The sequence below is a fragment of the Mauremys reevesii genome, linkage group 8 (genome assembly GCF_016161935.1).
Source record: "Mauremys reevesii isolate NIE-2019 linkage group 8, ASM1616193v1, whole genome shotgun sequence".
Taxonomy (NCBI): Eukaryota; Metazoa; Chordata; order Testudines; family Geoemydidae; genus Mauremys; species Mauremys reevesii.
Window position 1 is genome coordinate 69,270,069 of NC_052630.1, and position 27,225 is coordinate 69,297,293.

General features: G+C 39.3%; 1 long non-coding RNA gene across 4 annotated transcripts in view; it reads left to right on the top strand.

Annotated features, from left to right (window-relative positions):
• LOC120369641 overlaps positions 1-14,623 on the top strand; it is a 456,833-nt gene extending 442,210 nt beyond the window's left edge. For all 4 annotated transcript variants that reach the window (XR_005583288.1, XR_005583291.1, XR_005583289.1 and 1 more), the window contains 2 exons: positions 9,371-9,497; positions 14,040-14,623. This is a non-coding gene — a long non-coding RNA (uncharacterized LOC120369641). The remainder of the gene's footprint in view (positions 1-9,370; positions 9,498-14,039) is intronic.
• The last annotated feature ends 12,602 nt before the right edge of the window (positions 14,624-27,225 follow it).

Sequence of the window (27,225 nt, forward strand, 5' to 3'; positions counted from 1 at the left end):
TCATACATTGCATACAGTGCACCAGGACACTATCAAGCACAAATAAAAGAGATACTTTTCTTCGCTTTCAGTCTTATTTAATTAACATTCTCAGCCTATTTTAAACTAAGTGCCCAAGAAGTCAGTGGGAGAAATGTGAGTATGATTCTTTTGTCTTCACTTGTTCAGCAACTGCATTTCTTCCTGTAAGGCAGAAGATGGAAAGGCAATCTAAGATGGCCACAGATGCTTATATAAGTGAAAAAATTTACGTCCTTTTTCCAGGTTCAATGACATTGCTTGACTAACATGCCATAGACAGAATGGATTCTACCCTTCCACTTAGTCATGAAATAAATCGCTGTAAAGATGTTCCTAAGAAATTCAGGATACTGTGTTGTCCTCTGTGACCTCTCATGACAGAATGTGTTTCTCAGGGAGCATCAAAGCAGGCAAAAAGACTAGTGGACCAAAAATAGACATAATGATAGTGCCAAGGCCAGAAGCAGCACCCAAAATTGCTAGTACTCCTATATTTCAGTAATAAACACCATATGGTTAACTTAGACCTTTCTTAATACCCAAATGTAGAGCAAGATCATCCAGGCAAATTTAATTTGTTTCTATATTGGTAGAAGGATATTTCTATTAAAAAGGACTGTGTTAGGAACTGGGAAGTCATCCATAGCCCTATTTTGATTTTGAGCTGTACTTGATGTATAGAGAGTATAGCTTTAGTGTTGTTTGCCTTGCTACTGGTGGCAATATAATAGATATCTTTTTGTGACAATATATCTGAATGGGATGCAGGAGCTCAGCACTTCTGAAAATATCCCATTTATTTAGGTGCCCAGATATGGATTCAGGAGCCCAATGATGATTGTCTGCTAGTTAAAAAACTTGCATTTTGGGCAAGGTTGAGAAGGTGGTGGCAGGAAAATGTATTCTGCAGTATCCAGAGCTCCATGATTTCCTTATTCCTTTCATTCGGGTTTGTGCTGGCCCCTTTGGTTGAAGGTGTCTTTTGTGTGATGGACAGAGATTGCTGTTCATATTGGTTGCTTTAAAATCTATCAGCACTCTCTGATGCTCTTTACTGGGGTGGTTTAATTGACTGGAGACTGTAGGCCCCAGAGAATTGAATTACTTTTTGCCTTTTTTTCCCCTGTCAATGACATCCCAAAGAATATGGTGGGTAATGGCTCCTCAGTCTGCAATAATCTCTTGAAAAGTGATACATAATATGATTGTCACCCTTTTTGCCCCGCTCCTCTGTCACCACAAACATGTATGTATAACTATTGGGGAGACAGCGGGGCTATTTGCTATGAAGTGGCATCACTGTGTGCTGATAACAGTTAGATACATGTCTTTGTTTCATTGGAACTAGACAGTACAATGTGCCTACTTTTCTAATGTCTTGTCAAGACAGGGAACTAGATAAAAAGGAGACTTGATCCTGAGACATAAACGCTACTAATTGGTTGAGGGAAGTAACCAGAGATAATTGCAGGAATGGTGCTTACTCCAGTTACTGTTTAGACATGTACTAGATTTCAATTGCTCCCAGATCCTCAGTCCACAGTGGTGGACAAGTTAGTGTTTTCTCCATCTGCACTTGGCTCCCTGGTTATATGCATTTTTTCTCAGATGTGGACCTTGCCACTAACATGCATGGCTTTGTGATTCCCCACTGGCCCTCCCCACTTCTCCCCAGGATTGCATTATGGTAACATGCTATATGGGGCTGCTGCTTTCCCTGAAGACCACTCAGAATCTGGGGCCTATGCAAAACAGAACAAATTACACAAGTCCTCTGTATATTTCACTAGCTGCAATTCAAGCCAGTTATATTAATCTTTTAAAGCTTTCCCTGCCTGGGAAGGTCTCTCATCCCATGCACTGCAGTGATGGATCTTCACTAAATCGTCTCTAGATTTGAATATCTGTAGCTGCTAGTTGGACATTCTCAGTGTAGGTCTCTTGACTTTCTGTGCTGGTCTGTGGTCTGAGTTTGTTGGCCTACGGGGTGTGATGCAAGGTATATCTGCTTACTCATTGCAGTGTAGTAGGTTTATTATTGGGTGGAAATTCCATCCCCCCCATATCTTTATCATGTACCTTTTAAATTGACGTACATAAAGCTACGATAATTTACAACAGCTGAGGATCTGCCCCTTACAGTAGTAATGGATACATTCTTTAAGTTACAAAATTAATAAAAGTCCTACTTATTCTCTCTGGAGGTCATCTGGAGCCATTATATTTTTAGCTGAGGAATCCAATGTTTTTTATTAACTGGCCACAGACATGCTACAGTGTGAAAGAAGCACATCCTTCTCTTCTTCCAGAAGATAAGCTACCTTCATAAGAATGCTGGCTTCTGGAGTGAGATGGAGCAGGACAAGAAATTGAATTTGTCTGCCATATGTCACAACCATCCTTATCTTAGCAATAGTAGGAGACTCATAAAAATGACGCTAATGAAAAGTGACATTTAAAATTAGCTATTGTCTCTAGCAAGACCAAACTACTGCCCAAACTACTGCCATAACACTAAATCTTAGTGAACTAAAGCTTTATTTCATTACCTGAGTGTCAATTAATTTAACACTCATGACAAACTGATGATTTGACATTCAGTTTCCTTGGAAAAATAGAAGTGAAATATTTAATGTGTGTTAGCTTTCATGTTTAAGACAGAAATGTATCTCCTTATTACTCTGACTTGTAAGAGAAATCAGTTTTTATTAGGAGATATAGGATCTGGCTCAAGTAATGATACGAAGTGTACAAAGTCAGCTTCCAAAGATATATAATCCTATTCTCTAAAGGTCCCCCCCTTTTATTTTTTTAGTGAGAAGCTCCTATTTATATTATATTCTATTTATATGACATTTTTACGTGAACGTACAGTATTTGTAATTGGTGTTGTTTGAGCATGGAAGAAAAACGACATGTAATATTTTTAGTAGAATGCCACACAATAAAAATCTGCAACTGAATTCCGTTTATAGCACTTATTTCTTCAGGGTTATTTAAGTAAAAAAAGCTTTGGTAATACTTTATACTCAACCATAAGAAAGCAAGCACAAGCAAGTCTGAAAACCATAGTCCAAATTCAGCCCTTGGTTACACTAGTATAAATGTAGAGGAATTTAATTGAAACCAGTTGTTACTCCTGATTTATACCAGTATAAGTGATGATAGAATTTGGCTTCAGCTAACCAAAAAAGGATATGCCCTGTTGTTGCTCATTTAACATCTTCTGTTTCATTACCATAATAACTTAATTAAAGCTAATTGTCCTACACTGCATTTATATACAGTATTGTTCTATCTTTTCTTAGTAGTACAAAAGACACTCTGGTCATTTGGGCATATACAGTATTATATGTTCAGTGAAATTTTGCAATATATTCAGATGATAAAACATAAATAGTCCCAAAAGTCATTCACTGACGTTTGAAATACAAACTTTAAATTTTGTTTCCCTAAATGATTAGCTAAAATGCAAATTTTGGAACTCTAGGAAATTTAATAAGAAAGGCAACTGGATCTATCCTGAGGCCTTTCATTTAAGAACCCTGTTTCAAATCATTTGGAAAATCATTAGAGTGTTAAAAACATGCAACATACATTTAAAACAATTATGTCACATTTATAAAATCTAAGCACTAACTTTTACAGGTTACAGCAACCTATGATAATCTATCTTCACAGAAGTCATAACATCGTTGCTGTCAAAAGCTTTCTAAGTGTGTATCATTTGGATGAAAAGTCCTTGTTGTAAATCTTATCTTCAATATTACCACAGAGTATTTCAGTTTTCCGGTGGTAATAGGGCAACTAGTTATCACAATGGCACAATGACACAAATGCCATTATGTTGAGAACGTGATAAAAATGATTGTTACATCTTATGAACAAGAAGACATTTGTATCAGTTGAATGTATATTTAGGATACCAAACATCCTATAATTCTTATTTTTATTTCAGTAAGATGACTACTGCTAACAATCAAGGGATATAGACCTTACTGTGGCAGATGTGTCAGCATCCGATCCAGTGATGAGCAGACATTAGATGATTAATATGGCACACCTGGTACTGATATAGTGAGCTCATGGTACCAAAGTCACAAGGACACTACTGCTGATCATATTCTCCTATGAACATGTCCAGAATCTCTTTCAGTTTGGCATAATGTTTTCTTACAGAGGCTTTTAAAAACCTAGCTGTGTGTTTGAAGTTGCCCTGTTTGACCGTTAAGAAGAGAATAACACTTTCCAACAGAGAAATCTCTAGGTAGTTTGGAGGATGTAAAAAGTTTCATTTTGTGTCTCCAATAATCTCTCAATGGAAATCAAGTTGCAAGGCAAAGACAGAGGAGACACAGATCTTCTTCTCACTCATCCTTACAACTCATGTACTTTGAACAGAAAACAAATTTCGAATGCACCCAACTTGCTGAAACTCAGTGGTGTCTTTACTCTAAAGGTGGGCAGGAGCCCTCTGTTTTATTTCTAATGTCTTCCCATTGTAAGATGAGTATAACATGAAATTGTGTGCATTCAGTTCAAAATTAGGAGTGTGTGAGGACTCAAGAATTAACCTAAAGGGTATCTTTCTAAAAATGGTAGCACTTAAGATATTTACTTTTGTATTTTATTGTAAGAATTATTTTGCAGTGCCGTATAGTAGAAGTCTGAATATAACTGAGTTGTTGTTCAGTAAGCCACTACTTTAGCAGGGCAATAACTGGCATATAAAAAACTGTCCAAAAACATGAGTGCACTTTATACAATGCTGGCTGTTGTAGAATTTATTTCGATTAGCACTGCTATGAAAGGATTCTCACGTTGTCAACACCATAGCTTGGCTGGTAGCATTCTGCACTCTCGCAGCCCAATCAACTCCAGTTGTGAGGGTGCTCTGCATTCACGGGAATTGGGACATGAATGTGGAAAACAACATTTCAACTTCATTTCCCCTGTGTCCAGGGCACACAAACAGGTAAGACGACTACCCCGTGAGGGCACAATCCTGTTCCCAGTGACAGCAATGGAAGTTTTGCCATTGATTTCAATAGGAAGAAGATCAGGCCCCAGGAGAGGGGACAGCCTAGATGTAGTGGAGAATCTGCCCCCAGCTTCTGTTGGACACAGCAGAGCAAAAGGGCTGTCAGGGAGCAAATAATAGCTCCCTGATTCTCTGCCCTAGCCGCACCCTCAGTACAGGGTTGAACAGCATAGGGTATTCTGTAACTTGTGCCTGGTGAGGATAGTCCTCTTGGGATCATGCACCAGCTACAAATCAAGCACCAGTTAGGGATACCCAGAGTGGACCCTGGCCACTCCTCTTCCTACCCCAACACATCCCGCTAATACTTTTGGCATATGCCTTGTGTCAGACGCTTTGGGAAAGAAGATGTCATGTCGGAAGCTCTCACACCTCTTCCCCATTCCTCTGCACCAAATGACTAGCCCTATGTGTCATTTACACTATGTTCAAAGTGAGTGTAAAAATGTTGCCAAATCAGAGTGATTGGGTTTTTCATCCATTTATCATAGCTGTGACAACACAAGGTAATGGGCAGTGTTGAATTGGGCCTAGTGGTGTTGCACCTGTTTAATACTTGTGTAACTGAGATTCATATTGGACCATTGTGTGTGAAACATGACTCCCAATGCTTGTTATTTTCTATTCTATGAACTTAGGCTATGTCTACACTTGCACTTTTGTCAGTAAAACGTTTGTCAGTTGGGTGTGAAAAAAACACACCCCTGACCGATAAAAGTTTCACAGACAAAAGTGTCAGTGGGGACAGTGCTATGTTGGTGGGAGATGCTTTCCTGCAAACATAGCTACCGCTGTTCGTTAGGGCTGGTTTAATTATTCCAGTGGACGAGCTCTCTCCCCATTGGCATAGCGACTTCTCTTAGGGCTGTGAACAATCCACACCCTTAAGAGACATAGGTTTAGACCGTGCTAGGTCAATGGAAACATTATTTTGACCTAACTACTGTCTGTGTGGGAGGTGAATTACCTACAGTGATGGGAGAACCACTCCCATCGGCATAGGTAGTTTCTACACTGAAGCGCTACAGTGGAACAGCTGCAGTGTTGTAGCAGTTTAAGTACAGACATACCTTTAACTTTGTCTTTACCAGCAGCATATCTGTTCTCAGGTTTAAATACATATTCAAACGGACATTGTTTGAGTCTGGTATTTTTGTAGACCCTTAGATTTAACCAACTATCAACTGGTTTTGTTTGGTTAGTTGTTATTTATAATTCATTGGTCTGTGCAAAGGAAACTGACTTGTTACAAATAACTTGCAGTTCTGCTAACTGTTATGGCCTGGGACATGGATGGTCTGGCCTAATGGTCAGAGCAGGAGTTATGTCTAATGGGCGATGCAGGTGTCCAGGTTGGGGATCAAAGGCAGGGGTTGGCACTAGAGTCAAAGGCAGGAGTGATAGCTCAGTGATTTGAGGATTGGCCTGCTAAACCCGGGGTTGTGAGCTCAATCCTTGAGGAGGCCACTTAGGGATCTGGGGCAAAATCAGTACTTGGTTCTGATATCAAATGCCAGAGCCAGTGTCAAGCAGGGGCCAGGTAAGAAGTCAGAGGCTGGGGTCAGAGCCAGGACTGGTCACTGAGGATTAGAGGTAAGGTGTAAGAGCAGGAGGAAAGGAAAGGATCAAGCACAGAGCAGGAGTATGGTTGGAACAGGAGCAAAGGTAAGAATAAGACAGGAACCAAGAACAGGGTTGGGTGCTGGAGGCAGGCATGAGTTGGGTCTAATGCCACCACAACCACCTTCTTGCTCAGACAAACTACTTGTTCCCCCACGGGCTTACATAGTGTAGCTGGACCAGTCAGCAGAGCTGGGCAATCCTCCAATCAGAGCTTCCTTGGCTGGGGCTATATCCCTAGTAGCTTCCCAGCCCATCTGGGTGGGGATATGACAGCTGCAGGGGGACTCCCAAGTTTGGCTTCAAGACCCTGAACATCACATCAACACACTGAAGAACTGCATTTCACACAGGCAAAAGAAGAAAATTATTATAAAATAGTCTGGTGGTCAAGTATTTTAAGGGTGGTCCAATAGTTAGGATGCTGGCCTGGGTTTCAGAAGATTCAGGTTCAGTTACCTGCTGCACCACAGACTTTTGTGTGAATGTGGGCAAGTCACTTAATGTCTCTGTTCCTTCATTACCCACCTGTGAAATGGAGACAATAGTACTTTCATATCTTATGAGGGTGTTGGAAGGATAAGTACATTAAAGATTGTAAAGTGTTCAGATACTGTGGTAATGGGGGACAAATATCAGCAAAGATTGATATTAAGTGGAAATACGGGCCTGATTCTGATCTCACAGTTTAGCAAGTCAGCAGTATCTCCATTGGCATCAATGGTGTTCAACTGGGGTATGTGTGAGCTCATATTCAGAGCCAGGAAGATTAAAACTTGATGCTGATGGATATTCAGTGATGCCAATGTCTCACAGGTAATGGATTTTCTAAATGTGACAGCCTTAAAGGAGAGGAATCTTGCATGCTCCATCACAGTTATAATTATATAATCTGATATTCTCCCGCTTTATGTTGTCTGAAAAGTTTAATCCAAGACAGTTCTCAGATTTACATTGAAGATCAATTAATTTGCAAAACTTCTTTACATGGATTTGACTAGTGTATAATAGATGTATAAGTGATTCAACTTCAGTAAATGTGTTTCAATTAGAGGTGTCAGAATTGGGCAGGTTTTTGGTTCACACAGGTTCTGCAAACTACTTTTTACTTCAGCATCATTTATTTTCTTCCTGAGTAAGGATTGCAGCAGGATGGGACCCACTAAGATCAACAGAAGTCAAAATATTGCCTCTCTCTTACAATGTTAGTCATGGTATTTGACAGGTTTAAATTGTATTTGTAATAAAATACTGCATTTCTAAAGGTTCTCAGTATGATAAAATTATCTAAAAATGAGCAGCTCTATTACACTAACAGAAGAAATGCCATTTGTGTTTCATACAGGATTATAAAGAACAGCACAAACAGAGATTTTAAAATGCCAATTATGAATATTTTTCACTTTTATTGGAAAGATGGGTTTGTAAAATCAAAGGCTGGTCATGTATCTTAAGCCTAAATTGTATAATGTTGCTCTTGAAATTGTATTAAAATTCCTTGATGTTATTAGTAGAGTTGGATAGAAACCATAAAAGGTCTAGTCAGATGCTAATTTTTTTAAATTACCTTGGGTTATTGGTTCTTTATTTTTTTATTTAGTATGTGTGCCAATACCTCTCTGTTCTATTTTGTGAATTTTTTAAGTTGACCTTTTAAAAATCCAGCCTTTTGTTAGCTGGGGATCAATTCAAGTTAAGAATATTTGCCATCTGCCTCTAAACTGAAGGAGGGGCAGAAAAACCAAGAGGCTCACATTTTTAGCAGAGAAATAGATTCTCCCCCTACACACTAGGAATACATCCACACTGTTTATTCCTCCATAAAGGAATGTGCTGAATTAATCAAAGTAGAATTCTGAATATCCTTCCTTAAGAAACCAATGTCGTACTGCCAGATAAAAGTTTCTCAATAGCATTTATCTGCAGCAGTTTGATATCTGTGGACCAGATGCTGTCTGGCTCTTATAAGGGTGAATAATTATGGCAGCAATGGGGGAAACTAAGTCAGACATAACAAGGAGTCTTCCCCCTCATTTTCTCTGTCTGTCTGCCTGGCAAGGTGTGTATAAGTTCATCGTCGTGATATCTGAGTGCCTTCATGGCCCATGTAAGGGCTGGGCAGAATTGCAGTCCTTGCACCCAGCTAAGTGCAGAGACTGTTATATCCCTACTTCCCCAAGGATGAACAGTGTCTGAAAAGGGGTGTTGAAAAGAAGTAGGGCTATGACCTCCCCATCAGCCTGAGGAGCAGGATTGGCACAACATAAGCAAGTAAGCTGTCTCTCCTGAGCAGTTATATATGTATACATGAGAAATGGCTGCTTGAGATCCATGAATTTACAAAAGAGGTCAGGAAGAAAAATCCAAACTATTCTGTTAACCTAAGTAAGAGCAGAAAAAAGAGGAAAGGGATGTGCGTGCATGTGCATTCGTGTGTGTGTAGAAAGGATAAGTAAATATTTGAATAGAGCACTTAAAGTTTAGACACACTTAATTATTTTTAATTGCACACATTCTTGGAAGTCAGTCTCTTCAATACAAGAACAGATTTCATTCAGCTAAATCACCAGTCTAATTTGACAGAAGTAAATAAATCTACAAGATGGTTTCATAAACTTCATTTAATAAAGCCCAAATGTACACTGAGGTTTTAGGCCTGTGTAAAACAGGGAATTCCTTCCTTTTCAGGAGAGGAAGAGACACCAGGAACCTGGCAAGGTATTCTGAGAGACTTGCTGAAAGAAAGATGCTTTTTCACACACATCATCAAAGAGAAGGCTCCACTGTCTTCTCCTCTGCTGTAGAAAAAGGACAGGTAATAGACCATTTAATTTTCCCCTCTGAAGCATGGTATACCAGAATATATTTGAATTACAACACAATTTTGTTTTACCTGTTGCAACTGAGTCAAGTTCATTCCTAAATCTGTCACTTGCTTGAGTATATACAGATACATTTTAGGAACAAAAGATGTGGGATAGTGTGTGTGTTTGTGTTGGGGGTTGGGGAACTGATGGATTTATTTTCCTTTTTATTTTGAAATTTGTTTTTCAACTAATATAAGGCAAGAACTTGATGCTTAATAAAAGATATTGTAGCTCACCTATATGCCAAAAAAGTATACAAGGGCAGAAAGGACATTTCCTGTGGTCACATCTTCAGATGTGAAACTCCTACTGCCTGAGCCTGACTCTTGTCACTTCCAGGATAAAATGAAAGTCTCATCTCTTTGACTAGAACTTTTCTCAATAAAAGTGACCACAAATGCCTGATGCTTCCCCTGAATGATAATCCCCTTTATGAAAGCACCATGAAAAGAGAGCTGGGAAGGGATCACAGTCCTCACAGGCATAAAACCTGTTGGGCAAGATTTTCAGAAATTGGTCCTTAAAGTTAGGCTCCTAAATTCTGCTGGGGGGCTACTTCTTTTTATTCCCTGAGTCATCTTTTTACATTTAGGATTATTTTCTCCCAAATGTACTATCCTTTTTCCTTTGAAGAGAAAAATAACTGCATCTGTAACTAAATAAGTATATTTCTAGTATATATTGAAACCTAAAAATTCTCAGCAGTATCTGGATTGTAAAAAAGTCTCAGTTAAAAAACAAATAAACTAGGTATTTGTGTAAGACTTTCCATCAAGGATAATAACTGTTGCTTCATTTAGTAAAAAGATAGTGAACATTTCCGCCTTCCTTTGAAATTGTGCAGAATTTCGCTTAAAATGCACCCATTTTTACTAAACATAATTCCATGGAATAGCTGAAGTCTCCTATTCCCTTGCTAGATAAGATTTATTAAATAAGGGTGTTATTACTCAGGTCCTGGTGCATACTGAATCCCAAGTCACACTCCTGTCCCAAAGGACCTTGATAATGATTTGCTGTGCAGCATAATCTTATGTAAGAGTCTGGGGCTAGAGCTGTGCAAATAACTGAGTTTTCAGTTCATTGGGGGGAAAAAATGTTTCATGTCAAACAAAATGTTTAGTTTGACCCAAAATGGAACATTTTGGTTTTGAGTATTTAAACTTTTTCAAAAATAAAAGTGAAGTAAAATTCTAAATTTAAAGTCATTTTGAACCAAAATATTGAAATGTTTCATTTTGAAAATGTTAAAACAAAATGTATAAATTTAGGGAGAGGGGAATTTTTTGAAACCAACTTCACTATGAATTCACAAAATGCTTTGGTCGACCCAAATGTGATTTTGTGTGTGTGAGAGAACCAGTTTTATCTGGGGCATTGGAGCAAGGTAAAGGTAGACACTGCTCGTGCTTGTGCTTGGGCAGGCCTCAGGACTTTTTTAGTAGTCAGGCTGGTTGTTACATGACAAACCTCCAGTCTAACCAAAACAAAACATCACCACCCCAAAAAACCACTAGCAAAGGGCTCAATTGTTTCCATTGAATTCCATGTTAAAACTCCTAGACACATGATTGTTAGCAGTGCCAGGCCTGGGAAGTGCGTGACACAAGAGAGATACTGGGGACTGTATTTGAGGATTTTGTGTTCCCCCACCTCCATTACTGTTGCATCTGAGTATCTGCCATGTGAAGTAGATTGGCAATAGCAAAGTGCCTAGTGGATTTGTGGTGTCTCGGGCTTTTTCTCCCGTTTTGACCAGTTCTGTCCTTATGCACATAGATATATTTCCTCAGCTGGTTTGTGAAGTTGCAACTGAGGGAAAAGCACAGTGGGTACAAAATGTCAAAGGTGATGGATATCTGTGTTTCCTAACAGATCAATCCAAGAACAGACTTTGCCTGCTCCTCAGCATTTACCTCATATTATACAATAACATGACACCATTGTATGACATGTAATATTTAGTGTGTCCATTCATGTTTGATGTTCATGCTGCCTTTTACATCTACTTCTAAAATACATTAAGTTCATAATTATGTTGTCACATTCTTGGGTGCAATCCAGACCAGTGAGAGATTGTCACCACTTGCACCATAACCCTGGGGCCTCATAATGCTTTGCCATTGTATGTCTCAACATGGGCTACTCTCAAACAATTTAACAGCATCTGGTCATACCTTGAATGTCTGTGTATAGGTACAGCCCTGGCCCAGCACTCTGACCCCAGCAGTGTGTTAGCAACACTCCAGTCACATTCTGGTTTCCACCAGCCTTGATTACTTCCTGCAAGGTGGCCCCAACACACACTTCCAGTCCTGAATTTTCTCCTGCACTGTCTAGCCCTTTCCTGTGCAGTTCAAATATGAGAGGTCCTTTTCTCCTGTAAAGGATCAATATCCCACAGTTTCCTACTTTAACTGTTCAGTTTAAATAGGCATCTGGATTAGTTTTGATTGAAAAATAAAAGACATTTATTTAACAACAAAGAGGTTTTAAGTGAGTAGAAATATATGGTCTTAAAGTCAGAGATGGTTAAACGATAAATAAAGATAAAATGCTTTCTAGTAGTTAAAACTAGACTTGGTTCAAGATAAAATCCTTACCACATGTTCCCCAAAACCAGATTCTCAGCTCAGGATCTCCCACAAAGTCAAAGGGCTGGTTCCTTTGTCTTTTTAGGTGAAAGAGAGAGAGAGATAGGAAGAGATGCCTTGGGGTGTTTTGCCCATCTTTTTTATAGTCCAGTCACCCTTTGAAGTAGATTCTTCTGAGGATTACCCCTCAAACCAAACAGTAAAGAAGGTGACATGGAGTCTGGTGGTGAAAGTGGCTCCATGCTCTTTCTTCTCCCCTGTGTATGCTAAAATACAGATTTACCTTGTCTCCTGCTATTTCCCCTTCTTTCTGTCTCAAGGATTCTGTTTACCACCTATGTGTAAACTGAGATAAACACACATTCCTTTGTTTAGGATACATCTGTTTAATAACTTTTGCCAAGTCAGTGCTGTGTGGATTTGGACATGTGCTAACATCATCACATTGGGGGAATTAAAAACTTCACATATAATTTTTATACATACTTTTCACCATGATATTATTTACCAATAAGTGATTAATTTTCAAATTATACCTCATAAGGCATATTCTGTATAAAGATAATTACAGTAATGTGTAGGGTGTGGATAGAGGGGTGCTTTGGGTCACAAACGTTATGGGAGGATTTTCTTTGAACTTCATTTTTGATGTCCCTTAAATCTTATGTAGAGAAACACATGGGTTATGATGATTGTAATAAGCCAATTTTGCCCTCTTCCTCCTGATGAGTTCTGAAATATTTTTCTAGATGTTTTTCCTGGCTGTTTCTGGAAGTTTCTGTTTTCCAGGTGCCTGGCAGATGCAGTACATCTAATATCATGCAGGATTTAAAGGAAGTTTCTGTCCCTCCCTCATTCCCCCCCAAAAAGTGTAAAAACAAAAACTGAAATGTTAGAGTTGACTGCATTGTGTGCTGTTTGCTCTCCCAGTACCTCAGCAAGGGGCAGATCCCCACATGTAGATTGTCAGAGATCTATTCTTTTCACTGGAGATACAACAGTTTTCTCCCCCCAGATGCAGACCCTTTCTTAGCAGTCTGTGTATTGAAACACATAGTAGCAGCACATGTACTGTACAGACATCTATTGTCAACTGAGCACATGAACAGTGTGGATAATATATCACATAACTTTCACTACAAAAACATACCAACATTCTCAGCACCTTTTGTAAAGGAGCTGTTGCCTTGAGCTGTAGAATCTTGACATTCAATAGATACAAAGAAATACAGAAAACATTACAGCTTTCCATTACCACAGCAACTGGAAGAAACAGGCCTGTAGGAGTCAAAGTTACATTTTTCCCCTTCCCTACATGTTCAGAAAAAGAAATCTATTTTCAAAAAGTGCATTTGCTTGCATAGGGGTCTCAATAGTATAACTGATATGTAAGATCTCTTCCTTCCTTTTTCTTTCTCTCTATTTGCTATTATATGGTGTTGAGATACCAAGGTGATAGATGTCTTAGAAATACCTCAGAGAGATAATAATAAAGTGCTCTCATTTATTGTTTCAGGCAGTGAGTGGTAACCGGTGTAGCCCAAATAGTGCATGAAAACACTTCATAAGTGAACCATGTGGGTGAGGTCAGGTGTGCATGTGTGTGTTATAGATTAAAAAAATACATCCAATATATTTGCTAGTTTAAAATGCATCATAATATACAGAGGATAAACACAATACCTAATGGTTAGAACTGCAAAGAAGATACTCACAGATTTAATAAGACCATTTCGCTGTATATGTGGAGGAACAATGGCAATCTGCTAACTCTATTCTGCTTTTTAAGACATGGGAACTCCTTTTAAGAACATAATCTCTGATATCAGTGTATGTCTATTTGCTAACCAAGCTACCACTTGACACTATAATGATGTATAATTATTTTACATTTAGGAACTCATCCTAGGAGGTGCTCAGCTTTGGAAGCTCAAACTGATGGAAGTTTAGGGTACTCAGCACCTTGGAGAATTGGTCCCAGATAAACAAATATTTAATGGAAATTTTTCAAAATAGAGGGCCTCCTTCCCTTTTGTAGGCTGAATTTGCACTGGCAAATGTAGGGCCCAACTGTTCATTCTGACAAATGTTATGGAAGCACATCCGAGGAGCTGCACCCCAGGTTGCAAAAGTAAATCAAACAGAGGCATAGAATTTGCCCATGATTTATTTGCAGGTAAAGTTTATGCCCACAAACAAGAAGACGTGGTCTCCGCCTAGATCAAAATATTTCTTTTACAGATTCATTTGTTAAACTTTTACACATTTTTGATGCCCAAAAGTAGGGAGTTTGCACTGGATAGTTGCTTATTCCTATTCTCAAATGACCTAGAACATAACAGTACAATATATTTCAGATAACTCTAAAAATGGTAGTTTTCTGTAAGGCACTTTAAGAGTTAATGCTCTAGGCCTCATTGCACACAAATGTAGTACTAAGCCTGTGTCACTTCTATATTATGTATTAATAAAGGACTTCTGTTGCCACAACACAGTGCTCTCCATTCTCCTTACTCGGGAAACCCCTGGGAGAAAAATTAGGATCTCATAGAGAACTGCCTTTCTCCAGCCCCTCTCTGTTCAAACAAGGGGTAGGTTAGTTTGAATGCCTCAGGTGTGTTGTGGTGTCACATGGGGAGAGGGGTGATCTCTAAGGTAGCCTGGTACCAGTCTATTTAAGGCTTTATAGGTTTAAACCAACCCTTTAAATCTCATTTGGAAACAAAATGGATGTCCGTGCAGATGATGTAGGCGAGATATAATGTGCTCTTAGACACACTTTTACAAATGGACTTTTGCATTCTACACCAACTAACATTTCTGAGTGGCCTTTAAGGTGTAACTTTATATATAAAGTGCATTGCAGGAATCCAGTCCTAACGCAACAGTGCTACCAGTCATGGTTGTGAGGTCTGTTCCTGAAATAAAACCACTCCTGGCTACTACTGATACCTGGTTATTCAGTCCTTGTTTTCCCAAAGATTTAAAGGTGTGTTCTGAGCATGCTGGCTAGCTTGATCTCACTAATGCTTTCTAAAACTCAAATCAAGACAAGGCAAGTTGTACTTTAGCACATGCTCGACTGGTTGAGTTGAAACTTCAGCTTCCCTCTAGGCTTTAACTTGGCCAGTTATCATTTTTAAAGTGCAATTTATCTTGTCTTAATTAGCTATAGAGATGCTATTTAGTCTAAAATAGCTAACATGATCTGGGCAGACTTTTAAATCTTCAGGAGCTGAAGTCACCTTTAAATCTTACTCTGTACTGTACCTCAGAATTCTGTCTGGTTAAAAAAAATTCTGCCAAAACGCTGCCTTCATATCTGGGTGCCTGGCCAAGAGCTGCTGCTCTCCAGCCATCCAGCTCTGAAGGCAATGCAGAAGTAAGGGTGGCAATACCACGACCCCCCTAAAATAACCTTGTGACTTCCCTGCAACTCCCTTTTGGATGAGGTGCCCCAATTTGAGAAACGCTGGTCTCCCCTGTGAAATCTATATAGTATAGGGTAAAAGTACTCAAAATACCAGATTTCACGGTCCCTGGTGCGTTTTTCATGGCCATTAATTTGGTAGGGCCCTACCTATGAGGCACCATGGGCAGCATTGCCAGCTTGAAATATTTGGGTATTGTATTTTTTTATTAAAAAAAAAATCCATGGAATGTAGATATTTTTTACAATTGTGTTTAGTGGAAAGTCCAATTTTTCATTTAAAAACAAAGTTTTGACAGAAATGTCTTGACCAGACCTCCTCAGAACAGCTGGGAATCCAACAAAAGGGGAACAAATTCCCTTTATTGAGAGACCTAACATCAGTTGCATTTCCACAAAACCATGGAACATTCAGTACTTGCACTTGTTTTGAAGGTGTGCATCAAATGCAGGTATGAACCTTGTCTTTCTATTGGTAGTTCATGAATTTAATAAGAAATTTGACAATAATTAGTGAGAGATATAATGTTGAATACACTTATTAATATACTGTCATTAATTAAAAAAAATGTAAACAATTCCTAAACATAAAGTGGATGTGGATGTAGTAGGTGTATATGCATACTGAATGTGTAAGTAGTATTAAAATTACATATTTGAATCCATCTGAGAGAACTATGGATTATCCATGAAGAAGATCCCTTTAATAGAAGGGATGGAACAACCCAATTAATCATAGAAAGTTTATATTCATTGTGAAGGTCACCCCATGACAAGTATTAAAAAACAAGGAAATTTGCCACGGGGAGGAGGGTCGAAATCCCTCCCAGATCTGTCATACATTTTAATTATTTAGGAGTTTTTTCTTCAAGTTATTTTGTTCAAGGTTTTTATAAGGTTATAAAAAGATCTATTTCACGTTAGATCTTTTTATTCCAAAACATGCAGTCCCCTTGGAAGGATGTAACAAAAAAAAAAACATGGGGAAGAAAAGAACTCCTTTCAAATCAGATAGATACTAGAGAAAGCTAACAACATCTCCTTAGGACTTTATATATAGTAGGTAAACAAAAATCCTCTCTCATACAACATTCAGTGGAGCAGCTTTGTGACTTGGTGGTTTTCATCACTGTGTTGCTTAGTAGTTCAGAGACTCAAAACACAGGACTTTTGATGTATTGTACTTCATCCTTTCTTTCCTCTCCCCCTCCTCTATTACTAGTTACTGCCTTTTCTTTTTTCTTTTCTTTTCTTTTCTTTTCTTTTCTTTTCTTGTGGCTATTTTAATTTAATTTGTTTTTTCTTTTTATCTTTTTGTTTGTTTGTTTGTTTGAATTGTGGATGGGATAGCAGGAAAAAGAGACTTTTTAAGGGCTGAGTTGAATCCTCATCTGTTGCCCTGAGTAAGGGGCAGCACATAGCTGCTGTGTTCCAGGACCACACCGGGAATTAATAGTCACTCTTGATTCACTACTTATTTCCTAGCTTTATTTCCCCTTCACCCCAACCTCCACCCCGGAGTTAGCGGGAATATAAATTTCTTGTTGGCTGGTGCATTGTGGATGAGAGAGGAGGATCCAAAGTTCTGCCCATTCTACTGCTCATTCAGCTTTGCAAAAAGCAATCCCTCAGGGGTTTCTCTTTCCTCTGACCGCCCCCTACCCCCTCACCGTAACCCATGATGCCGGCAGCTAATGCCCAGGAATAAATGGGTACCTTACTTCAGGGGCAAAGGAGACAATTGTCCCTTCAGAGTTTTCATAGGTCTATAAGCTTTGTTATGCATGTCCCCATCTGCCTTCAGACTTTTCAGGGTATAATGTGATCACATACAATATTCTATATGTTGACACAACTTTTCTTTCCCTCCCTCCACCCAAAGCTTTCTGAAATGACATCCATGCCTTATTCTCATGCATGGATGCAAAGGACAAGAAACATGTTTCCTGTATTTTTAATTTGGGCTGGATTCTGTCTCCCTTACAGTACCTTACTGTGCAAACAGTTCCATTTCCCTCAGTGGGACTTCTCATGCACTAAGGATGCTGTCTTTCTTATTTAAGAAAAATATCTCCTATTACCATAGCTCTCATCCTGACTTCAGGGAACTGCTTTGAAAATTCCTGTCTTTGGGGGGCAGGGAAATATCTTGGGGAGAAAAATGAACTACATTCAAATTGAAAAGCTTCCTGTGATGGCTGTTCATACACAGAAGCCATTTAAATGTTAAATGCTTAATCCTTTGTAATATCAAAAAAATTGTTAAGATTAAGTTAATGTTGCTGAAGTCTATTAATAAATACAACCATTAAAAATACCTGAAATCCTGAGGTAAACACCTTTAAAAATTATGTCAACCTTTGTGTGTGTAACAACAACAACAAAATAGCGACTGTAATGCTGACCCTACTGTCTTCCTGTGCATGCATAAAAACACATTGGGCTTAGGGTGACCCGACAGCAAGTGTGAAAAATCGGGATGGGGGTTGGCAGGGTAATAGGAGCCTATATAAGAAAAAGACCCCCAAAATGGGACTGTCCCTATAAAACAGGACATCTGGTCACCCTAATTGGGCTAGACTGTGTTCTCTGCTGCTGCTCTTAGCATGAGACAGCACATTGCTGCACCATTCCAGGAACAAGACGTGCAGGAGATTGTGGCTCAGGGAGGACCTCTGTCATCTCTTGCTCTTGGAAAGCAGTAATTTATTGCTAGAATTTGTCAGCGGCAAGGTACCATTGAGTCACGGGACCATTCACATGCTTAATGTTAAGAATGTGCTTCAGGGCTTTGATGGATTTGGGCCATTGGTATAAGATAGAAAACCCATAGGTGAGGATGTTGATTTGAAGAATTGAAGTAAGTATGGCTAAGGATTGATTAAGACTGTTGGATATTAATCATAGATGCATTTCAATGTTTAAACATCTGATAAGATAATTTGAAGGAAGTAAGTTTTTAAAATTATTTGTAGACTATTCAGTAGGCCATACAGCCACTCAATGTGGATAAAGTTGTTTGCAGAAAACAGCTATTTGTTTATTTTGTCATCCTTTTGCTTTGTTCAAAACATCATAATGATTATCCATAGCTAAAAGTGCATATTTGATTTTTGCTGTCTTTAACATGTAATCACTTGTTTGCCAAACTGCTATGCTTCTTATAAACAGTTCATCAATGTAATAATTTCTGCATTAGGTATGTTAGCTTATTTTAAACCTTTCTTCTGCACTTCATGCATATGCACACTACACAACAACCTGCCTATGTGGACAATACATGTTCTGGTTCTTATAAAAATTGCCAGAGTTCAGTTATCAGCCAGATCCTCAACTTGTGTAGATTAGCATTGCTCCATCAACTTCAGTGGAAGTCATACAGGTCTGGGTCTAGAACTCCATGCTCATCAAGGTATGCTAATATTTTTAATTATTGTTTCAACAAACCTTCAGGATACTCTAGCAAAGTTCAGTGCTCTGGAATTCTCAGGATCAGCCTGCCACCATTCTTAAAGATAGGAGCCTGCTTCTCCTTTTACAGTAAATTAGATCAGAATCTGGCCTTGGGCATAATAGCTGTTTTTAAGATATTCAGAGGTATATTGGAAGGGAAATATGATAAAACTTACACAGCCACTGATCATACCATATCTGTTCTGTATAGTAATAGACGACTGATTTTCACAAGTGTTGACTGTTTCATTGGCGAAGAGTGAAGCTAAATGTGGATTAAGTTGAACAAGTGGAACTTTATTAAATTTTATTCCACTACATGCTCCATGTCTAAGAATCTGTCTAATGTGAGATTGCCTTCCTGGAGCAGCCACTCCTGCAGGTAGCAATTCCATTGCCGCAGACTATCCTGTCTCAAATTAGGGAGTCTGTCAAGTCCCCAAAATTGCATGTAGCAGCCACTGTGCATAAGGCTATAATGTAGAGATCTGTCCCCTCCACTTCAGATTGGTCGCCAATGAAAAACCTGTTGTTCCACTGTTTCATTCTGCTTTGGGGAGCAATAGGTTCCAAGGACTGCTGTGAGGCTTGAGTAGTGGGGAGTTTCAGGGTGAGGCACATCTTTCTGCTCTGTGTGCTGCTCAAACTTTTATGTCTATCACTGGGGTAGGCTTGTGTCTGCAAATCCAGGGCTCTAGGAGGCTTCAGACAGAGTTCCATGGCTGCGGCACGTCAGAGAACTCACCGCTCAGATTCTGATGCCATGTTTCAGTCACCAAGAATGAAGCTAAATGCAGGTTAAGTTGAAGAAGTGGAACTTTATTAAACCTTTGCACTGCCCTGTGCATTTGGCTGAGTTGCTTCCAACCTAACTCCCAGACTTGTTTCCTGTTTTCCTGGTGTCTTGACTCTGATTAACATTCCTCCAGGGGAACGTAGGCCTTCTGACTCCAGTTCCACTGATCAGGTTACACTGACCACCCACAAACTTCAGCTGAGGTCAATAGGACCCATAACTACTCAGCACCTTTGAATATCAAGCCCTTCAGAGTTTATTACCATCAGTCCAACACCTTTTCACGTGCACGGAATTCACTTTAAACAAAATTGACAATAATGGGTCTGGTAAAGATATCAAGTATAGGATTCCCCTCTGTAATGACCTGATGGGGAGACAAATGGATTGTGTTCAGTGCCTTATATTGCTGGTTACAGTAGCTCCTTGTAAAATGACCTTCATTGCTTATATTTCTGGTATGTTGAGAGTGTCAGTGTTGTTACTGTAATCATTAATTTCTTCCTCCAGAGTGTACTTCATATGAAGGATATTCAAGGGAAAGGAGACAGACTGTGTTTTCCTAATGGTTTTGAAGAAGCATCATAAGGCTTTAAGACAGGATAAAATAGAGTGACACAAGGAGGTAAACAAGAAGTTTCTATGCTTCTGGGTTAACAGTATTTAAAGCTATTTTCTGCTCTCAGTGGTTTGCTTTACAGAAAACCACAGACCACAAATATGAATTAGTAATGGAAATCAAGTATTTCCCTTTTCAGATTAACACCTTAATGGTTTGGGGATGCTACATCAGTGACTCAGGTGAGGATTTTAGGAGAGGAGATGAATGGTGATCAGATTGCTGCCAGTTATAAAGCAGGTCATGAAGGTTTGAGCTAAGTAAAAGAAAAATATTCAGATTTGAAGAGAATTAATGTGTGACATTCACTTTGGAGATTTTTTTCCTTTATATTTTTGGCAATAATTTCAGAATGCTTTACAGAATATATTTGGCACCTACAAAATAACATTTCCATAACAAATGCAACCCACTCATAGCATCTAATTTAATGCTTCCAGTCATAAGTGTATAACTTTCCATTATTTCTGTTCTAAAACTAGAAATAGTAACTGGCCTGGAGTTGTTACTTGTGGCAACACCTTGTCCTACTGTGCAAAACCACCTGAGATACAGAGTGACCTGGTTAAGGAGTTTTTAGTCACTGAACTGGCCACAGTACAGGCACAAGGTTTTGAATCTGTGCAAGAGTTGTAGGAAGAGGCAGGGCTGGCTCCAGGTACTTTGATAGGTGCTAGGTGAATGTGCTCTCACCCATCATTCTATCCCATTTCCACCTTCCGTTCTGGGATCTCTCTCTCTTTCCTTCCCCTATCCCTTCCTCTATGCCTCTTACTTTCCTTCTCCCTCTCTCATAATGGTAACAGGTGTCTCCTGCTGGGCAAGGCACCCTATCTCAATCCTAAATCTCTCTGTTGCTCACCCCCCTAAAATCCTCCAGTTCTATTTCCACAAACAAACTGATGGTGCCCAAGCTGTCCCCAAATTCATGTCGTACAAATCAAAATAGTGTAATGCATCTACTTTCCACTCGTGTAAATATTGACACAAGGTGCAAGGCAATAAAGAATCATCCGAACACAGTTCATATTCTGGATTGAGCAAGTTTATAAACCTTACTTTTTTTTCTTTCATGCCCCAATTAATGCAAAAACAAAAGTTTATTTTTATTCTGTAAAAAAGTTACCACTTCTGATGGCTTGCAAGTAATTCACTTCCACTGGGACTGGCTCCAGATGAGGCAGGAAATAATGAAGTTCAAATAGCTAAGTCTTTGCATAAAGACTACATAGTGCACTAAACAAAGGCAGAAGAGATTATTGTTTCTGAATATATATTTGGAAGTGAGTAGAATTGAGCTAGATTCTTTATTTAAATTAACTCACAAAATGTACCGGCCTTCCACCATTTTGTTTTTTTCTTCTTCTGACTCTTTACCCAAGCTCCCTCTAGAGTTCTTTTGTATATACTGCATTTACTTATCCAATGCTTTTCAATTTATGTTAGAACTAGATATGTTCAGGAATTTTCCAACAAAACAGTTTTCTCTCTCTATTTCTAAGTGTTTTGCAAAAAGAATTGAAAGGTTTTGGTTTTGTCCCAGTGCAGAATGGGGAATTTTTCAGAGTTGCAAAAATTATCACGGAACAGGAAAACCAATTTCCACCCAGCTCTAGTAAGAATAGTCTTTTCCTTGCCCCTTTGGCTGTGTTCATGACACAGGCAAGGGTTTGGGGAAAGTATTTTGGGGATACAGGTATGGCTGTGTCTGTCAGATAATATTACAAAGGTATCTAGTGATATATGTTTGTGAGCAATCCTTCCTCATAAAGTGTGGACTAGGAAGTTTCAAAATGGAGAGAATTTTTCTTCAAAACCTACACTGAAATTCAGAGAGGAGAATTAATGTACATAGGTGAGACGTTGGATATTGCAAACACTTGTGTGAAGACCCAGTTTTTCCATGGGATTGTGTGACTGTTAGGCAGGGTATTTTGTTGAATCTGTTAGAGGAATAAGACCACCAGGGACAGACTGAGTATTGTATAATGGCAAAACACTGTTATTTACCTGTATACACCCAGCTGCCATTTTCAAAGGAACCCAAGAAGGTTAGTTGCCCAACTCCTACAGAAATTCAAACTCCCTTAGTCTATCTTGAAATTCCCACCTTGATATATTAAAAGCATTAATAAGTGAGATTCTCATCTTATGTAAATCGGCATAGAAACATTGACTTTAATGGAGCTAATTGATTTACTCCAGCTAATGATCTGGCACAATATTAGTTTGTGTTATCATTTTTTAAAAACATTAATTGTACAGGACCATTCTCTGTATCATTGCCCTTCATGTTGAACTGTTTGTGAATAAAGTGCAGCCTGTTACCTTTTTCCACCAGACTGATTGACTGTGAGGTGTGTGTTGCAATGTACATTAGGAACAACAAACCCTTAAGGTGCTTTACTGTCTGCTTGGGAAAATATCAGCTTGCAGCTGACTTTATTTTTGTAAATCAAGAATAAAAGCTGGAGATTTTGGGGCCACTTAGAAAAACAAACATTTCTGCACACCAGCAAACATCAATTCTTTCTAAAAAAAGAACCATTTGTGTTTTAACAAACAGTGTCCTGGGATTCAGTCTTTCTCTCAAGGTTTCCTATTCTTTCCTTTTCTAATGCAGACAATGAGGAGCCCAAATGTTTTATAACCACTTACATACAGGACAAAGGTAATCAATTGGGCTTTAACAAAATTAGTGAGGGCCTAACATTCTGCAAGGAATATTTTGTCTTTGTACGTAAATACCTTTTTGTGTGTGTGAACACTTAATGTAATCCTCACAGCACCATGGTGATGGGTATCACTGCTGTCCCAAATTCCATACATTCTGTTGTTCTTTGGCTGTGCATTGCTTTTGCTTAGAAATGGAAGTGTTTGCTGTGTTTATATAGCCAGGTTAGAAATTAGGATATGGATTTTCTTGATAAGGTTCACGTTCTGCATCAGCTATGCTTGGACATTGATTTTCTGAACATTTCTATAATTACATTAATTATGGTTATTTTTTGTATTACGGTGGCGCCTAGCTGAGATCAAAGCCCTGTTGTGGTAGGTTCTGTATGTGCACATATTAAGAGACTATCCCATTTCCAACCCAAATAGACAAGCCAGCCAAAGAGTGGGATAAAGTAAATATTATTATTTATATTGTATAGATGGTGAACTGAGAAAAAGAGAGAGTATAGGTCAGATTCTGCTGCCCTTACTCATGCCGAGTAGTAGTACCTTATTCTCAATTAGCTCTGTTAGAGTTACTTACAGAGTGACATGCTACTTAATGTAAATAAGGGTGGCACAATTGGACCCTAAGTGACTTGCCCAAGGTTATGCAGGAGGTCAGTGGCAGAGCTAGGAATTTAACCCAGATCCACTAAATCTCTCTACAGTGCCTTAACCACAACTTCATCCTTTTTTTTTGTACATAAGCCTGGGGACTTGATTTACTCTTGCAAGTTTGAAAGGGGTACAGTTTGCACCCCTAACCCTGATCAAGAGAAGCTGACTCCCATGTAGGGGGCTCTGCCATAGGAAGACATTTCAAACTGTGAATGCTGGGAAACCCCACTGGTGAAAGCTTAAGGGGGATTTGATGAATCTGTGCCTCCCCCTGTTCCTCCAGACTACTTGTACTCTCCTCCAGAGCCAGCAGAACCCATTTTGGGGGTAGCCAGATGCAAACCTTGGCAGAGATGGGCTTGTGGGTGCCTTGCATTGCCACAACTCCTCTCCAAGATTAGACTTTCCACCTCTAGAGAGCCTCATACCATGCTATGTCCCTGCAAACAACAACATAGTACAGGGCAGAGCCTGGCCATATGTTGTCATTGTTGATTTTCTCAGAGCCAGATTTGGACTGTCTTGTTAATGGTAGGCTAAATTTCCTTGGGTCAGATCTCTAGCTGACTATTCTGGTAGTTCACACCATCAAATCAGCATACATAACTCCACCCACTTTGACACAATTATGTTTCTCCATTCAGTAGAGACCTAAGATTCAGCTATGTGGTACAGAGGCTGAATTATTTATATATATATTACATATATCTTCCTTTTAATGTTCTTTTCCCATATTAGAGCTGATATTAGGTTAAGGCATAAGACAATATTCATTAACTGTTCAGATATTAATAGTCTTCAAAGTAAATTGAGTCAGTTCTAATGCGACTAGTAAACTGTGCTATTTAAGAAATATTAATACAAATGTACCACTTATCTTTATGAACCTTTCTGCTGCAAATACTGAATGAGTCTTCTAATGATATTTGAAAGAGAGTGTGTCAGAATGTAAAAACCTGTAATGCAAAGTCTTAAAAAATAATGTGTTACTGTAGTGGTTAGGTATTTAATTAGAGGGCATAACCACATTCAAATGTTATGTATTGTCTAGCAGACGAAGAATGTTTCTATTGGACCTATTCCATTGGAACTGTTTTTATTTGTAAGTTTCAAAGGGGAAATATTTTTACTTAGGCCAAATCCTGAATTCTGTACTCACTCAAAGCTTTTACTGAAGTCAGAATGAGAGTTTTGCCTGAGTATAACTTGAGTAAGATCCCCAAGATTAGACTGGCACAGAACAATAACAGCCATAAGGGCTTACCCCTGCCAGGTGCTGAGCACTGTGCTCTAGAGCTAGCAAAGCACTGAAGCACATAGTTAACTTTTAGCAGGTGAGTTACCCATTGACTTCAAAGTTAGGCATGAGCTTCGGTGCTTTTCTGGATCAAGATCTAGCTAAAAGGGATTTAAGACTCAAGTCTGCTGTGATGCTTACAAAACACTTTACAATGGCTAGGCATAGGTATATTGAGATTGCTGCCAGACCCCACCACTTTTGAGGCACTCAAAGCCCAACTGCTTCTGCTTTGCTCTTTTGCATGACTGGGTCATGCTGGAAGTTGAGAGTAGGAGACCCAGCAGAGGATTGGATGAGTATAGAGACTAGAGTTGGTTGGAAAAGTATAACAAAAAAACAGGAAAAAAGCACATATCTTTCCCCCATTTTCTGACCATCTCTAATGGAGGATGAACTAACCAAAGAATCATAACAGCTAGAGAGAAAGAAGACACATATTAGGTTATCCAATCTATCCCTCTGCCCAAGCAGGATTATCCTTGTGATGGGGCACCTGCCCCACACTGGGCTATAAGGAGTTAATAGAGTCCTAGAGAGGCTGCACAAGAGGCAGCCAATCAGAGAAGGGCTGAGAGGAGCAGTCAATCAGGTCAGGGCAGGGCAGGCCCATATTAGATGAGCTGCAGGGCAGAGCAAGTTCAGTAGCTGCCTGGAGCTCAAGGAGGTAAGATCAGGCTCATAGCAGAAGGAAGGATTGCCAGCACCCTGGGCAGAGCAATGCTGCCAGCAGGGACCGGGGAACCTAGAGAGAGGTCCTGGCTAGCTGCTAAGACTGGCAGGCTGAAGCCCTGACACAAGGGTGAAGAAGATGCTGAGGGCTGCAGGGAAAGGGACCATGGAAAGGTACTGGAGGGGATGCAGCATGTGGCTGCCATGTACAGGGTCCCTGGGCCGGGACCCGAAGTAGTGGGCAGGCCCAGGTTCCCCCTTGCCACTGAAGAAATGGCCAGACACTTGCCTGCAGTTGCCACTGAGGGAAGTGGTTGGACAGTCGACTGCAGTCCCCCAGAAGGTGGGAGAATGGAGTGTGCCACAGCTAGAGGGCTGTGTTATGAAGAGGACGTCATGGTCCTGGGAGTGATGTGGGTCCTGGAGCTGAAGTGATGGTGGTCAGATACCACCAGAAGAGGACGCACTGGCTAGAAGAGCTAATCCCCGTGACACCCAGCAGAAGGTGCCAAAGTGGTGAGATGTGCCCTGTCATAGTCCTCTGTAGTGCATTTTCTAGTGTTCTCTCTCTTCTATTTTTAAACTTTTTTTTTTTTACCCATTACAGGTGATCACTTCAGGATATAGCAAGTTAATTGATAGGGCAGTATACAAAATCTTCTACAGCAGCTCCCTCTGATGTACCTCTTTCAGTCTGTTGTGCTGTCAATCCATCACTTTCCAAGAGCCCTAAATTCACTAACAGTGATTTTGTAGTGGATTTTATCATTAAAAAATGCGCTATTTTATTATTGTGAACATTGGCGTGGCCATAAATATACATCCTGTGTGTTCTTCACCATAAATATTTACTTTAGAAAAAAGATAAGAAAGCCGAAGTGAGGAAAAGGCTACAGAGTTTCATGGCTGACACACAAATATTTTGTTTCTAAAAATACAGACTTTATTTCTAGTTTGTTAGATTTATGCTAGAAAGAAATGTTGCAACCATGAATGCCAAATGTGATTGGTTCCCAGCTCTTTTCACCCAGAAATATGATGACATGCTTTATTTGCTTTAATCATGCTACAGTTATTGGCTACTTGCACTATTTCTATTATGGGTAGAGTTACCCTCTTGGCCTTTCCTGGCTAACAATCTGTCTTCTTGCCTCTCAAGTGTGTTTTCTTGTGTCTAAAATATCTAGAATTTATCAGTAGTACTCTCTCTGCAAATTTGTAAAGTGAAATATGACATGGGAATACCATTAGCTACGTGAGACATTTAGCCAAACACTTTTAACCAATATAGGCCTGTCATAAAGCACTGAGATAGGTGCTCGGTTGCATTAGAACATAAATTGAATAGATCAGTGCATTAAACTATTTTTAACAGTGCACAGATAACGTATTTTTATGGTGTTATGGCAATGCTTGCTCTGAATGCCATGTTCCCCCTCCCCCTTTTTGTAATTTAATCTGCGGTATCAGATCTGG